General features: G+C 45.2%; 1 long non-coding RNA gene across 1 annotated transcript; it reads right to left on the minus strand.

Moving 5' to 3' along the window:
• Positions 1 to 741: 741 nt before the first annotated feature.
• Positions 742 to 4,990, minus strand: LOC128563614 (uncharacterized). Its single transcript, XR_008373838.1, has 4 exons — positions 4,020 to 4,990; positions 3,233 to 3,376; positions 1,735 to 1,826; positions 742 to 853 (listed from the first exon to the last, which is right to left on the minus strand). It is a non-coding gene; the product is annotated as an uncharacterized LOC128563614 (long non-coding RNA).
• Between the last annotated feature and the right edge of the window lie 10,196 nt (positions 4,991 to 15,186).

The following is a 15,186-nucleotide window of genomic DNA, read 5'->3' on the forward strand; positions in this document are numbered from 1 at the left end:
CAAAAAAATAGCCGGGCGTTGTGGCGGGAACCTGTAGTCCCAGCTACTCGGGAGGCTGAGGCAAGAGAATCGCTTAAGCCCAGGAGTTGGAGGTTGCTGTGAGCTGTGTGACGCCACAGCACTCTACCGAGGGCCATAAAGTGAGACTCTGTCTCTACAAAAAAAAAAAAAAAAAAAGTTAAATCGCTTGAGTTCAAAGGTAAAGTAAGTAGAAAGAATATTCTTGTTCACAGAACATGGACACTAGCTTCTAGATTTAAGTTCATAGCCATAGGAAATGCCAACCTAAAATGAAATTATTTCTCAAAAAATAAAAATCATAGGACAGACTTCCATCCAAGCCCCAAAATATGAATTTTAAAAATCTGTAGCATCATAAAATATAAACAAAAGCTAAATTAAAATTCAGGTTTGACAGATTAAAAACACAAGCAAATAATAAAATAGCCCCCTAAATGTTTCTATTTTGAGGTTCTAAATACATGTATGTTATGGAAATCATGCAGAGACCAGATTATAGTGATTATATTTTTATTTCACACGTAAATCTATTTTTGTTATATTAGTATGACCCAAATATCAAATCTTAATTTATTATGAAATGAACGACAAAAATAATTTCAAAAAGATAATCACACCTCAAAATAGCTCTTGATGTGGCATGTGTTTTCCAATTTTTCTTGCATCATGTTTTTTAATCACTAGAGGAAACTTCTTAAAAACAAGATTAATGATGGGCAGACAAGATTGCTATGGAGGTGATTTAGAGGCTACAAAACAATTCTGAACTCACATGGGATTAAACCGCTAAGGCTCTCTTCACAACAAAGATTCATGTTTCAGAAGAGACCGCCTAGGGACAGAAACCATAACCAGGTGAGCCCTCCAAACCCATCCTTCACAGATTTCTGAAACTGAAACAATTGCCCACATTTTTTGACTAGTTACTATGTATCAGTAACTGTGAAAACTACTTTGCAAATGCTTGATCTTAGCCAAAAGGCCCAAGAACCCATTGCACTTTGCAAACACAATTTCATTTAAACCTAACCTGCCAAGCCCCACCAGTCATTACTGTTCTGATTCTCATTTTACAGGTGGGGAACAAGAAGATGCCCACAGATGTCTAGCTTCTTACTCAAAAGTCACAGGGGAGGGAGAGGCTGGGATTCAGTCCAGGACTGTGTGATGACAAAGCCTCAGCTTTAACCACCACCCCCACCCCCACCACCCCACCACCACGTTAGGCAAGTTTTAACACAGAGAGAAATAAGAAAACAGAGTAGAAATAAAAGGAAGGATGAAGGCCTCCAAAATTGGATTTCTAAACTAAAATGCAAGAAAGATGCAGTGTTTCCGCAAAAGACGAATGCGGGTTTTCAGAGGACTCTGAGGGTATGTGACTCACAGATGAGAACTACAAACGCAGCAGTGAGGGGACCACTGGGGTCAGCAAACTCAGACCTTCTCTCCCTACCTTGGCTCCCCCTGGGGAGGGACTGCTCTGATTAGAACAATGTACTGTGACATTGTTCCTGCTTCCAGCATTGTCTCAGACTCCAGACAGGCCCACCTGTCCCTGTCTTGGGGCCGTGAATTCCTGGGGCACTGGTGCTCACCCAGTCAGGGCACTACATCTGCCCTGAGGGGAGGACGGAAGAAACCCCTTTGCCACCCCCACTGTCCTCTGGGGTTTTTGATGTAGCTTCCTAGTAATGACACTGTTTTTCTCACCTGGACATGAAGCTGGGGTAGATGTCAGGAGCAGTACAGCCACCTGGTGACCACCAGGAAAAGGCTTCTTCAAGGATGGAGCCTTCGTAGAACTGAGGGAAAGAAAGTCTCAGTGACATGATGGGAGTTCCTGGTCACACAGTGTCTGAAGCCAGCCTATTCCTGGCCTTTTCACTTTGGCAGGCTAGTGAATTTCCTTTTTGCTTAAAATATAGTTTGGGTTATCTTTCGCTAGCGATCAAAAGATTCCTAACTGGTATAGTTCAGTTCATCAACCTTTTAATTCCCCCTCTGGGTATCTCTTTCCATTATAAGGTTGATTGATGAGATAAATAAGCCGCTTTGGTGAATAAAAACATGTAAATATTTAAATTTTTTCTCTTGGTAGCATAATATTATACCACAAAATCATGACTCATACAAATAAGCCCCAGTAGACACACAACTTCATGAGTGCAAGTATGCAGGGCCCTGATTCATTATCCAAAGGCCAAATCAGCAGCACACTTACAAAAAGGAGGCACAGAGATGGCAGAAATTTTATTCTTATATCTCCATGCTGGTGGTAAGTTCTTATGCCTAATTTAAATTTCCATCAATCTGCTGAAATACTCCCAAACCAAGCGTCTTGTGATAATCTCTGATTTTATGGACTTTTCTACTGCATTTAACCCTGTTTGCCCTCTGGCTTCTTTATTCTCTCTCTTTTTTTTTTTTTATGAGACAGAGTCTGAAGCTGTCACCGTGGGTAGAGTAGCGTAGCATGATAGCTCACAGCAACCTCCAACTCTTGAGGTCAAAAGATCCTCTTGCCTCAGTTTTTCTATTTTTAGTAGAGACCGGGTCTTGCTTTTGCTCAGGCTGGTCTCAAACTCCTGAGTTCAAAGCAATCTACTGGCCTCGGCTTCTCAGAGTGCTGGGATTACAGGCATGAGCCACTGTGCCTGACCTACTCTTTTTTTTTTTTTTTTTTGAGACAGAGTGTCATTTGGTTACCCTCAGTAGAGTGCTATGGGGTCATAGCTCACAGCAACATCAAACTCTTTAGGCTCAAGTGATCCTCTTGCCTCAGCCTCCTGAGTAGCTGGGACCATGGGTACCCACCACAACACCTGGCTATTTTTAGAGATGGGGTCTCGCTCTGGCTCAGGCTGGTCTGGAACTCCTGAGCTCAAGTGATCCACCCTCCTTGGCCTCCCAGAGTACTACGATTACAGGCACCAGCCACCGCCTGGCCTTGGCTTCTTTACTCTTTTGCTTTGCACTCTATGACAATTTACTTCTTTGATTATTCTCTTCTTTTTTACTCCACATTTCCCACCTGTATCTCCTAAGGATTGGCACACACACAACTGCCCCCCAGGTTTTACTCCTAACATGTTTATCAGTATCAGTATGAGTAGTCCTTAGGATACAAGCTTAGGTGCTGTAACAAAAGACCCAATCCCTCCCCAACAACAAATGGTTCTAACAAAAAGGAAATTCCTTAGTCCTTCACCTGCTAGTCTAAAGCTCCGTAGGCAGTGCAGGGCTCATCTGCACTCACAGGTCACCCAGGAGCTCAGCCTCTCCCTGTCTTACTTGTCCACAACTCCTGGGGCACAGCTTCAAGCTGGTGCCAGCACCATGTCCATGCTCCAACCTATTGCAGGAGGGACAGAGAATAGAGAGAAAGGAAGTGGCTTCCTTTTCAAAGGACATGGACTAGAAGTTGCACATCACTTTCACTCACATCCTCTTGGCCAGAAAGTGGTCACATGACACCACACCAAGGTGCAAGGGGCAGTGGGAACTGTAATCTCAAGTTGGGAGTCCATGTGCCTATTTCAAACGAGGGAGTCCTACTGCTAATATGAGGACAGAAGAACGGATTCTGGAGACAATGAGCATTCTTTACCCCACACTGCCTGTCCCCTTGGCCATTCCGTCTCCTGGATTTAGGGCGGCCCTCCACACAGTGGCTCCCAAGTCTCTAGCCTAATTGCCTCGGGGACTTCCGCACACCCGGTTGAGTCTCTCCTCAATTACCACCACCCTTTTGGTCGTTCAGGCTCCAAATGTTGCATGATCTTCAACTCAGCTCCCTACCCCTTTGCCCCCCCTCCCCCCGCTCTCCAGCATCTACTGAGGAGCCCGCACCGAGGGCCTCCCTTTCATTCTTGTGTTCTCTGGAGAGGCTGTGAAAGCCTCCCACCCCGAATCACTGCATCCACATCCGTACCCTCTGCTATCTAAGAAACCTTTTAAAATTACAACTCAGATCCCATGACTCGCTGTTCAGAAACCTTCTTTGACTGGGTTTGCTATGACTGAAGGTTCGAACTCCTTGACAGGCAGTACAGGGCGTCTCGGCATCCACGATCCCTGATGGCTCCTATTTCTGGCTCAGGCAATTCCTTCCGCTGTCCTTCCCCCCTCACCTCCCTTCTTGCAAATCTTAGCCAAGCTCCCGGGTCACGCTCATGCCACCACCTCTTCCCACTCTCTTAGCCACAAGTCCCGGCACGCCGCCTGCCCCGGACACCCCGCCTCTCCGCCGTCACAGCCCGTGGCTTATAAACTGTCGCTTGGCCCTTGCTCAGTCAGTCTAGACGTGCCCAGGAACCTCCTCCTTGCGGGCCGCGCCTCCGCAGGGTCCCGGCGCGCTCCTTGCCCTGCGCCGAGGGTCCAGCGCGGACCGCCCTGTCCAGACGCGCTACACGTCTTTATCGTTAGAGCACCAAGGTTCAGCAGGGGCCGGGAGCCGCGAGGCGGGCGGGGCGGCGCTCAGGGTTCGCACTGCGTCCTGAGCCGGCCGCTGCGCCCTCGCCTCCCGTCGCCCGCCGGCGCGGCCCGCAGCCTTCCGGAGCTGTGCGGACTGCGGGCAGGTGCTGTCTGGAACCGGATCCAGGGTTTAAAAATAACCCGAAGGTCTGACCCAGTAAGAGTCTTCCGAAGATCTTCCAGGTGCGGAAGCTCTTCCTGGCAGCGCTGTGCGTGCTTTTAACCACGCGGGACGCAGACGCCCCAGGCCACCCCCCTTGGACCGCGCTGCCCGGGGCCTTTCCTGTCTCAGTAGACCGCCTCTCTTGGCCCAGGCTCCGGGAAGGCTCCTGGCTTTCCCCCGCCTGTGGGTCCCGCCCTTCCGAGGACGTGGATGAAACCAGTCACAGCCAGATGCTGCTAACAGACACAGCGGAGACACCAGTCCCTGCAAGCTCGCCAGGCTGAACGTCCCCCACCCCCACCCTGCCATCCTGCTTTCTCCAGCCGCTGAGGCCCTCAGACAGCAGCCGCGACAGGGTGAGCTGAGGGCAACCCCTCGCCCGTCTGTCGCTATCTCTGCTCCCCAAGCATTCTTTCCACCCAAAGTCAGCACCAGGTGGAAAGTTCCAGCTAATGTTTGTCCTTGGGAGGCTGCCAGTGCAAGTAGTAGCATATGGAGACAGGGCTTTGTCTTCCTGCCCAGGGCCAGAGCCTCATCTTGAGCAAAAGAGAAGCTTATAACCTCCATCATTTGGAACATGCTTCCAGGCAGCAGAGACACCTGCAGCTCTGACTAAGGCCCCAGGCCATGGGACTGGTGTGGAAGCGAAGAACCACAGAAAGGAAAAGGAGAAACCCGTTTAGAAGCTGGTCATGAACACCCAAGAGTCCTTTAGGGTGCCTTAATTTCAGAATTGTCCCCTCCAGTGGAATCCTAAAGGATTTTACGCATTCTTTAACACAGAATGTTTATGCATTCCCCCACCATCTCAAGCTAGAACCAAGTGGCCAGAATGAGGGTAGGGTCAGAACTTACCTAAGAGAGGAACCTACAAGTGGAGCTTGTATTCTGGTTTTCCCTTTCCCTAGTTCCTTTAGGGTCTCCTTGACCTGAGGTCCCCTTGTGTCCCATCTGGGCCAGTTCTTCTCTCAATCACTCAACAAATAATTAATTAAGGAGCACAGACAAGTGCTTCTGTCAAGAGTGTCTTTGGAACAAACTTAGTCCTTAATTCTAGAGAGATGAGAAATGTAACTTTATTTTTCTAAAACTGAAAACTATTAAATTAACTTAAATTCTATTTTGAGTCCCCACTTAGGTGGTGATCTTGTAATGACCTATTGGAAAGAAGCTCAGTTTTTAGATTCTCAGAGGGCGCATGTAGAAGAGGGGCTGCAAAGCTGAAGAATAGAGCGTCTGCTGCCTGTATTTTCTGAATGGTAGAGGCTCGAAGCTTCTCTTTTGCTGAAGATGAAGCTTTGGCCCTGGGCAGAAAGAGAAAGCCCAATCTCCACATGCAACTACCTCCAATGACATCCACAAAAGGACCAGGGACACAAGCCTAGAGGACCGGGGCCTTTTTAATGGGCAGCTGGCTCCTGGATGTGGGAGAGCACAGGCCAGCAACTGAGTACTGAGTTTTCAAGTCTCTTGAATTTGCTTTGTCTTCTCTCTCCCTGAACCCCTTGGCTCAGGCACTCCTCCTGTCTTGCCTGCACTATAACAATAGGTTATGTCATGAACAACTATTTTTCTGATCCTAGAACAGCAGTCCTCTTTTGGGAGGAAGTGCTTCTTCCCCACCTCTGGTTATGTTTGAAAGGAAACTACCACTGCCTTGAAATCTTGTTGCCTGGGATACTGTTGATTGGACCAGGGATAGACACCTGACCAAAACTTAGCCAATGAGAATCCTTCCTGGGTATATTTGATCTTGGGATAGAGGGAGTGATTGTCATTTTCTGGTACTAGTGATAGTCTGAAAGGTGAGGCCAGGGACCTGTGAGCAGGCATATGTCATGTAAGGTAAGTCAGCCTGAGAGACAGAATCAGAGTCAACCGCAGAGATGTCCCTGCTGGGCAGTCATCTAGACCGAGAAGTCACTGAAACCCAGCAATGCTGCTTCTCTTCCTGTGGTCACGTGAACTAATACAGCCCACTTTTTGCTAATTGAGTTGGATTTTTCTAATTGCAACAAAAAGGACCTGGAAAGTATGTCTCCTAATTGGTCTCCCTGCCTCTAGGCCTACTGACCTCCAACCCCTCCTCCAAATAGCTTCCAGATGGATTCCCAAATCACTGAAGTTCTGCCACAACTCTTCAATGATTCCCTGCCGTTGAAGAAAAGAGTCCAATCTCTTGACTGTGGCATTCCTGTAGACTCTGGCATCTGAACCAACACCTCCATCCTCTTCTCCTGCCTTTTCCATTTTCTTGCCTTACATAAGCCGAACCATGCCAGGCACGTTCACAGCTCCAGTGCTTGCTTAGATTTTCCCCCTTCTGCCTGAAAAACCATTTCCCTTTAAATGGATTCTCACTTGTTCTTCAGGATTCATCTCAGAGGATGGTGATGACTCCTCCAATACTCAAACCAAAAGCAGCTTTTGCCTTAGCTTCAATTTTAAAGCATTTTATTTAGTCATTTGCCACTCTACAAATATTTGTCAAGCAACTCCTGTGTGCCATGCACTGTGTCAAGAGCTGATGAACTCAAAAGACACACTTCTTGCTGGCACCCATCTAAGGTGTACACTTCAGTGGTTTTTAAAATATCTACAGATATGCAGCCACCGACCCCTATCAGTTTTAGAGTACTTTCATCACTCCAGAAGGAACTCCCTGCACCTATTAGCAATCATTCCACAGTATTCTAGACCACCCCCAACCCCCTGTAGCCCTAGGTAATCATCAACATACTCTGTCCCTTTGGATTTGCCTGTGCTGAACATCTCACACTTATGGAATCACAGAACTTGTGGGCCTTTGTGTTCCTCTTAGCATAATGTTTTCCAGGCCCATTCATGTTACTGTAGTCTTATTCTTGGGATGTGTTATTGAAGAAATGTTCCTAATAGTAAAGGGAGAGACATAAAGAAAGATAATGAACAAAAGAAAAAATGGGGAATGCCAGGAATACCCACTAGCAGGAATGGAACAAATATACCAAAGAACAAACATACCATAGAATACTGCACAGTACAGCATTAGCACTACACCACTTGAATTGGAGGGAATTCTTTAACCAGGAAAAAACAAGATACAGAAGAATATGTATAACAGTGGTTCTCAACCTTCCTAATGCCACAATGTATTTTCATTGTTAAAAAGGGGTTGTGACCCACAGGTTGAGAACCACTGGTGTATAAGCTCCTAGTCGCGACCCACAGGAACTGTATTAAAGGCTTGTGGCATTAGGAAGGTTGAGAACCACTGTTGTAGTCCAATTTTTTATATACCAGTTTATTTTTAAAAAATTTTTCTCTAGATTTCAGTCGTATGCCTGAATATGAAAAGACCTGAATTGAGTTCAAACTTGGTGGAGATGAAACCCTTGAATACTGCTCAGTCCTACCCAAGCTTCACTGAGGCTGAAAAGTCTGACAGCAGTGAAGGCAAAGGGTACATCTGAGAGAGGGTAGTTCCTTGGGAGTCCCTTCTGTTCATCCTGTGGAGGGTCCCAGGTGGGGAGGCCAGCTGGGGAGGCCAGCTGGGGAGGCTTCCCCACACAATGGCCACCTGGGCTTGCACCTTCAACCCTTGTAAGAACTCACCAGCATCTGGTTATGCCCCACTTCAGCCAGTAATTCTGAGGAAACCCATACAGTTACATATATACATCTGGAGAAAATTTCACATATTTGAAGGCATATATAAAGAACTAAAATTTAAAAACTAAAAAGACAAAGAGAATATATATGCTACTTGAGTAATTTAAAAAGAAACAAAACGAAAAATGCCAGCTGGCCGAACACAAGAAGAACTCCATTCTTCCCTCTTCTCTTCCGTATCTCACTCCAGGGAAGAGTTTTGAAATGGAGGACTGTGAGCTCACGAGCTGCGGCTCAGCTTCATGCATTCCCTTAATGAAACTTTCTAGAGCGTATTCGCTGTTTTCGTTCAAAAGTCTACCAGGAGTAATTGAAATTCAGCACTTCCAGTCAAAATAAATCAACACTGAGTGATGCAGTACCCTTCAGTGCCCCTATTTTTGTGCTTCTTACATTCTTCCTAATCCACCCCAAGTGGTGATTCAAATTAAATTGAATTTCCTTGTCATGTTGTTGAATTTTTCAGGTTCCACCAAATTGTTTACTAGGTTAAAGCAACAAATGAACTACAGGGAAATGGCGAGTCAGAGGCTTACGCGATAGGAAACTGAGGAGGAATTGTTGGTTTTTAATCTTCTGGGGCCCAAGAGCTTCTTGCTTAATTGGCACAAATCTTAGAGGTGAGAAAGTTCAGGCTGGGATGAGTGGCCCAAAGACCACAGCTGAGTGGAAGACATCATCAAAGTGTTCTTCCCAGCCGCCCTCCTGTGTTGTTGACTTTCCATCTTCAGCCTTTTTTGCCTTATTGTAATGGGTTAAATGGTGGCCTCCCAAAAGATAGGGCACTCAGAACCTGTGAACATGACCTTCTTTGGAAAAAGGGTCTTCACAGATGAATCGAGCATCTCCAAATGGGATCATCTTGGATGAGGAAGGGCCCTAAATCCAATTACAAGTCCTTGTAAAGAAGAGCAGGGGAGGAAAAGGTGATCTGACAATAGAGGCAGAGACTGGAAGGATGTGTCAACCAGCCAAGGAGTGCCGTGGATCTCAAGAGAAGCATGCAAAGGGTTCTCCCTCAGAGCCAGAAGGAACCAGCCCTCTGACACCTTGACTCCAACTTCTGACCTCTAAAGCAGTGATGAAATGAACTTCTGCTGTTTTAAGCCACCAAGTTTGTGGTGATTTGTTACAGCAGCCTTAGAAAACTAATATGCTCATGGTCTAAGTACAGTGGCTTCCTCACAAACATCACATCCTCACACTCAACCCCCGTATTCAAAGCAGAAAGAAAGAGAATGGGGACAAGAATTAATTTTTTATTTGCAGATCTTTACTCCTCTAACTTCTTTTTCTTTCTTTTTTTTTTTTTTTTTTTTGCAGTTTTTGGCCGGAGCCGGGTCTTAACCCACCACCTCCAGCCTCTGGGGCTGGTGCCCTACTCCTTTGAGCCACAGGTGCCTCCCTACTCCTCTAACTTCTTATTAACCAGGTTATGTGGCCACTTCTGGCTGCAAGGAAATATGGGAAAATGAATTTCCGGCAAAAAAGAGTTTGAAAATGCGGAGAGATCATTCTTAGTTATCAACATGGAGGCTGTCATTAAATGAATGTCAACCTGAGAGTCTAGTGGTCCTGTTTAATGCAGGATATCCCTACATGGTGCAGGCTGTTGAGACACAGGCTCATACCTCCCTGCCTTGTTAACAAAGCCTGGGGAGGAAGAAGGTCAGGAGGTTGGCAGGTGGGCAGGCAACTCACTACAACTGCCACACATGGGCGTGATTCACTATAGTTTTATAAGGAAGGAGATTGCCACGGCATGGAAGCCGGCTGAGATTGTAACAGGTGCCCTTGGTTTTTGTTGGCATGTGGCCAGGTTCATTTGCTCATCAGTCATTCATCCATCATTTATTTCTTTAAGAAACACAACTCAAATTGATGTACTTGAAAAAAGGGGCTGGGTGTGGTGGCTCACACCTGTAATCTTGGCACTTTGGGAGGCCATGGTGAGAAGACTGCTCAAGACCAGGAGTTCAAGCCCAGCCTAAACAATATAGCAAGATTCCCATGTCTACAAAAAATAGAAAAATTAGCCTGGTGTGGTGGTGCATGCTGCTCAGGAGGCTGAGGCAGGAGGATTGCTTGAGCCTAGGAGTTTGAGTTTATAGTGAGTTATGACGCCACTGCACTCTAACCTGGGCAACAGATAGAGACCCTGTCCCCTCCTCCCCCTGCCCCTGCAAAAAAAATGAAAGAAAAAAAGTTTGATTATTAGTACACATAACCCAAAGTCCACAGGGAGATTTCCAGGGGCTTAAGGGCTGTCTTCAAGATTTGCTCTCCCTCTGTACCTGGCCCCAAGTTCTGCTCTCTCTGTGTTGATTTCACTCAGTCTCCTCCCACTCAGATGTAAAATGGCCACCAGACTTTGTGGGGTTCACCATCCCATCTCTCAGGTACCCTGGGGAAAGAGGGTACATTGCATGTGCATTAAGTCTAACCGGACTATCTCAGGGACAAGTGCCCATTCCTGTGCCGTCTCTGTGACTGGTGTGGGGGTGTGGAGTACACTGTCCATCGGGGTTTGGAACACATGGGCTGTGGAGTACACTGTCCATCGGGGTTTGGAACACGTGGGCTGTGGAGTACACTGTCCATCAGGGTTTGGAACACACAGGCTGTGGAGTACACTGTCCATCAGGGTTTGGAACACATGGGCTGTGGAGTACACTGTCCATCAGGGTTTGGAACACATGGGCTGTGGAGTACACTGTCCATCAGGGTTTGGAACACATGGGCTGTGGAGTACACTGTCCATCAGGGTTTGGAACACACAGGCTGTGGAGTACACTGTCCATCAGGGTTTGGAACACATGGGCTGTGGAGTACACTGTCCATCAGGGTTTGGAACACATGGGCTGTGGAGTACACTGTCCATCAGGGTTTGGAACACACAGGCTGTGGAGTACACTGTCCATCAGGGTTTGGAACACATGGGCTGTGGAGTACACTGTCCATCAGGGTTTGGAACACACAGGCTGTGGAGTACACTGTCCATCAGGGTTTGGAACACATGGTAGCACGTAGGACAGAAAAGAGAATGTGCTGGGAGTGGGAACACGGATTCTGCTGCTCAAAACATTGCACACAGAGTAAGTAAGAAATTCCTGCTGCACTCCCAATTTGTTAAATGAATGCCATTGTGGACAAGCATGAGATAGATGGATATGGGTCCAACACACGTTCAGCATTACTTTTGGGTGGTGAGGAAGATAACGTCAAAGACTTTACAATGAGGGGGTGTTAGTAGTTTCATCCAAATAGATAGTAATAATTATATTCCATAAAGGGACAGCTGTAAATGCTATAGGAAACCACACTGGGAAATTACATTCAAGTATGATCTGTAACACTTAACAATATATAAGGCATGATATTGGGCATTAAACTGACTGGTTTCATGTTTGCTGTGCACCCCAAACATCAGAAACATCAAAATGAGATCTAAAGTCCTCTTTTGTTTAATAACTATGAATGTTCATCCAAATAACATGGCTCATTTGTGAAGAATGGTATGAGGTATGAGAAGATTTTAAGCCCAGGCACAGTGGCTCATGCCTGTAATCCTAACTCTGGGAGGCTAAGGTGGGTGGATTGCTTGAGCTCAGGAGTTTGAGACCAGCCTGAGCAAGAGCAAAACCTATCTCTACTAAAAATATTTTTAAAAAAATTACTAGCCAGTCATCATAGCGGGCACCTATAGTTCTAGCTACTCAGAAGGCTGAGGCAAGAGGATCTCTTAAGCCCAAGGGACTGAGGTTGCTGTAAGCTATAATGATGCCACAGTACTCTACCCAGGGTGATGGACTGAGACTCTGTCTCAAAAAAAAAAAAAGAAACTGGAAAACAATAAGATTTTAAAGGCGATGATTTTGGTTTACGTTTCAGTAAGCACATTAGCCTGTTGTTAAGTACTTATTAATCCTAGTAGCAGAAGAGGTGGGGAAAGGAAAAGAAGAACTATAAAGAGTAGCATGTTACCAAGCAACAGCTTTAACTAACACTGTCGTCAGTTTCAGAGAGAAAGACAATTGCTGAAATGATCTGATCTCATAAATGGAAATCATCTTCTTTGAATAGTTCAACATTATGTGAGCATCTCCAAGAACCTAAATTTTGGCTTTTGCATATTACCAGGTTTTCACCAGAGTATGGCAAACATCCCTGTACTGTGGTTAAGCCAGTTCCCAATACTGGCAAAGCGAGTTCTGGTTGACGCTTCATTCATTTCACATTGCTAAAGGAATACCTGAGACTGAATAATTTATAAAGAAAAAAGATTTGGCTATTCGTTCTGCTGGTCAGAAGATTGGGCAGCTGGTGAAAGCTTCAGGCTGCTTCCACTCATGACAGGTGAAGGGACACTGGTGTGTGCAGAGGTCACATGGTGAGAAAGAGAGGAGGTGCCAGGTTCTTTTTTTTTCTTTTTTTTTTTTGCAGTTTTTGGCCAGGGCTGGGTTTGAACCCACCACCTCTGGCATATGGGGCTGGCGCCCTACTCCTTTGAGCCACAGGCACCACCCAATGCCAGGTTCTTTTTAACAACCAGTTCTAGTAAAGAAAACTCACCCCCACTTCAGAGAAGATACGAATCTATTCATTAGGGATTCCCCCTCAGGAACCAAACACCTCCCATTAGGCCCCACCTTCACCACTGGGGATCAAATTTCAACATGAGGTTTGGGCAGCCAACATCCCAACTATAGCATTCACCATGATGTGACTTGGATTCTTTCTGCAGTTATTTCCCCAGCAAATTTCTGTCTTGCTGAAGACATCTTAAAGATGACCCTTCTATAAAGGATTGAGGAACACGGAGAACTCCAACCTGGCCTCCCAGGAATGGAATGGTGCTGGGAGGCGTATATAAGAACTTGCATTCTTTGTAGGGCAAGGTCCATGACTTCAAGTTCTCTGCCTCTGGCTGCCTCCCAAGACATACCATTCAGTGCTGAGCACAAACTGCTTTTACTGTAGTTATTGCTTGTTTGGAGAGCGAAAAATCAAGTATATCTCAGATATACTTTCTGTCTCTAAGATTCCTGGAAAATTAGGGACATGGACTCTGCCTAGAAATGCCCAAAGGCTTCCAGATACCATAACACAACACTTGAGTGGTGGGGCTCCTAGGTGTGTGGAGAGCCGTGTTGCTGCGCAGTATTTCTCAGCGTTCCCATTCTGATGCTGCCAGCCTTTCCTCTGCTTTTTAATGCATATTATTACAAGGATATATAGATTAGGCATGAAAATGTCTTAGGAAACATAAAAAATCAAGTTACAAGTGAGCTTATTATTCTGTTTGAATGTCAATAATAATATTCTGTTCTAGACACTGCTGATCATTTCAAATATAATAATCTTCACAATATCTCAGTGAGGTACCTGTTCCTGTTTTACAGATATGGGGAATGAAACTCAAGAGATCAAGTAACTCGCACAAGATTACACAGTGAAAGTAAGTTACAGTAAGTGACAAAGCTGGAATTTGAGCCCAGCAAGACTGACTTTTCACTACCACCCAATACTAATGATCATCAGCAACTGGGTCACAGGAGTTGAACCACATTCTTGGCAAATCTTGTGTGGTAGACTTTTCATTCGTGGCCCTTTAAGAACAAAGCCTCTGACCCTGGCAACTGGATGGAGTTCTAATCCAAAACAGATGAATACCCTCCCAATGATGTTCCAAGTATTGCCCCTTCCTTGAAACTTGTACTGTCTCATTCTACTCACCTGATTGAACATCCTTGGATGTGGATCCTGTCCTGGAATAGTAATCAAGATAAACTACTATTTAGTGACCCCATTGTAAAAGCACTTGAGAGGCATATTACTACTGATCTTTATGGTAATTTACATTAAGGTAGTATATTTCCCATTTTACAAATGGTGCAGAGGAGTGCAAATGAAGGCCTAAAACCACAAGAATAATAAAGCACTGCAAAATTAACATTTAAACTCTGGCCTGTTGACTCCAAAGGCCATGTTAATTTCATTGCTCTTGACTTTGCTTTGCCCCATTAAACACTGTCAGTTGAACCATTGGCCACTCCCCTTGAGGGATAATCTCAACCCTGGTTCCACCTACCACAGCTTCCTCTACTTTTCCTCCTTCCCCCACCCATGCTCCCTGAGTTCACATCTAATCTCGAGATTGAGTTCATCCAGGGCATGAGGTTTACTCACATTAATTCCAAATTCTCAAAAAATTTCTATGGACTACAACTCAGAATTTGTTTTAAAAAATTACCAAGAAAACAAAAAACTCAAGTATTTATCTTCTACATTTTGGAGCTTACACTGAGTTTTCCTAGAATAGAGGTATATAGACAATTCTAGCTCCATGCAGCTCTCAAGAGGACTCTAGGGTGAAAAGGACAGAGACTCAACTCAATTAGCTTAAGAGAGAACATATTATCTCACACAGCTTGGAAATGCAGGGCACAGCTACTTTCAGGCGTGACTTAATCTAGGGGAGTGCTGGCTCATAGAAATGCTAGGTATGCCTCATGCATAATTTGAAATTTTCCAGTAACATTTAAAAAAGTAAAAGGAAACAGGTGAAGTTAATTTAATAATGTATTTATTAACCTAATATATCTGAACTATTATCATTTCAATATTTAATCAATATAAATATTACTGAGCTACTTTATATCCCTTTTTTTCCTTTTTGCCCAGACTTTGCCACCATATATATCTTTTTTTTTTAACACTTTAACATTAAGTCTTTGAAACTACGTGTGCATTATAAATTTACTGCATATCTCAATTCAAACGCGGCACATTTCAAATACTTAACATGAGGCCAGTGGTTAGCACATTGACAGGGTAGATCCAGAAACTCAACCATGTCACCAGGTCTCCATTGC

The sequence above is a fragment of the Nycticebus coucang genome, chromosome 13 (assembly GCF_027406575.1).
Source record: "Nycticebus coucang isolate mNycCou1 chromosome 13, mNycCou1.pri, whole genome shotgun sequence".
In the NCBI taxonomy this organism is placed as follows: Eukaryota; Metazoa; Chordata; class Mammalia; order Primates; family Lorisidae; genus Nycticebus; species Nycticebus coucang.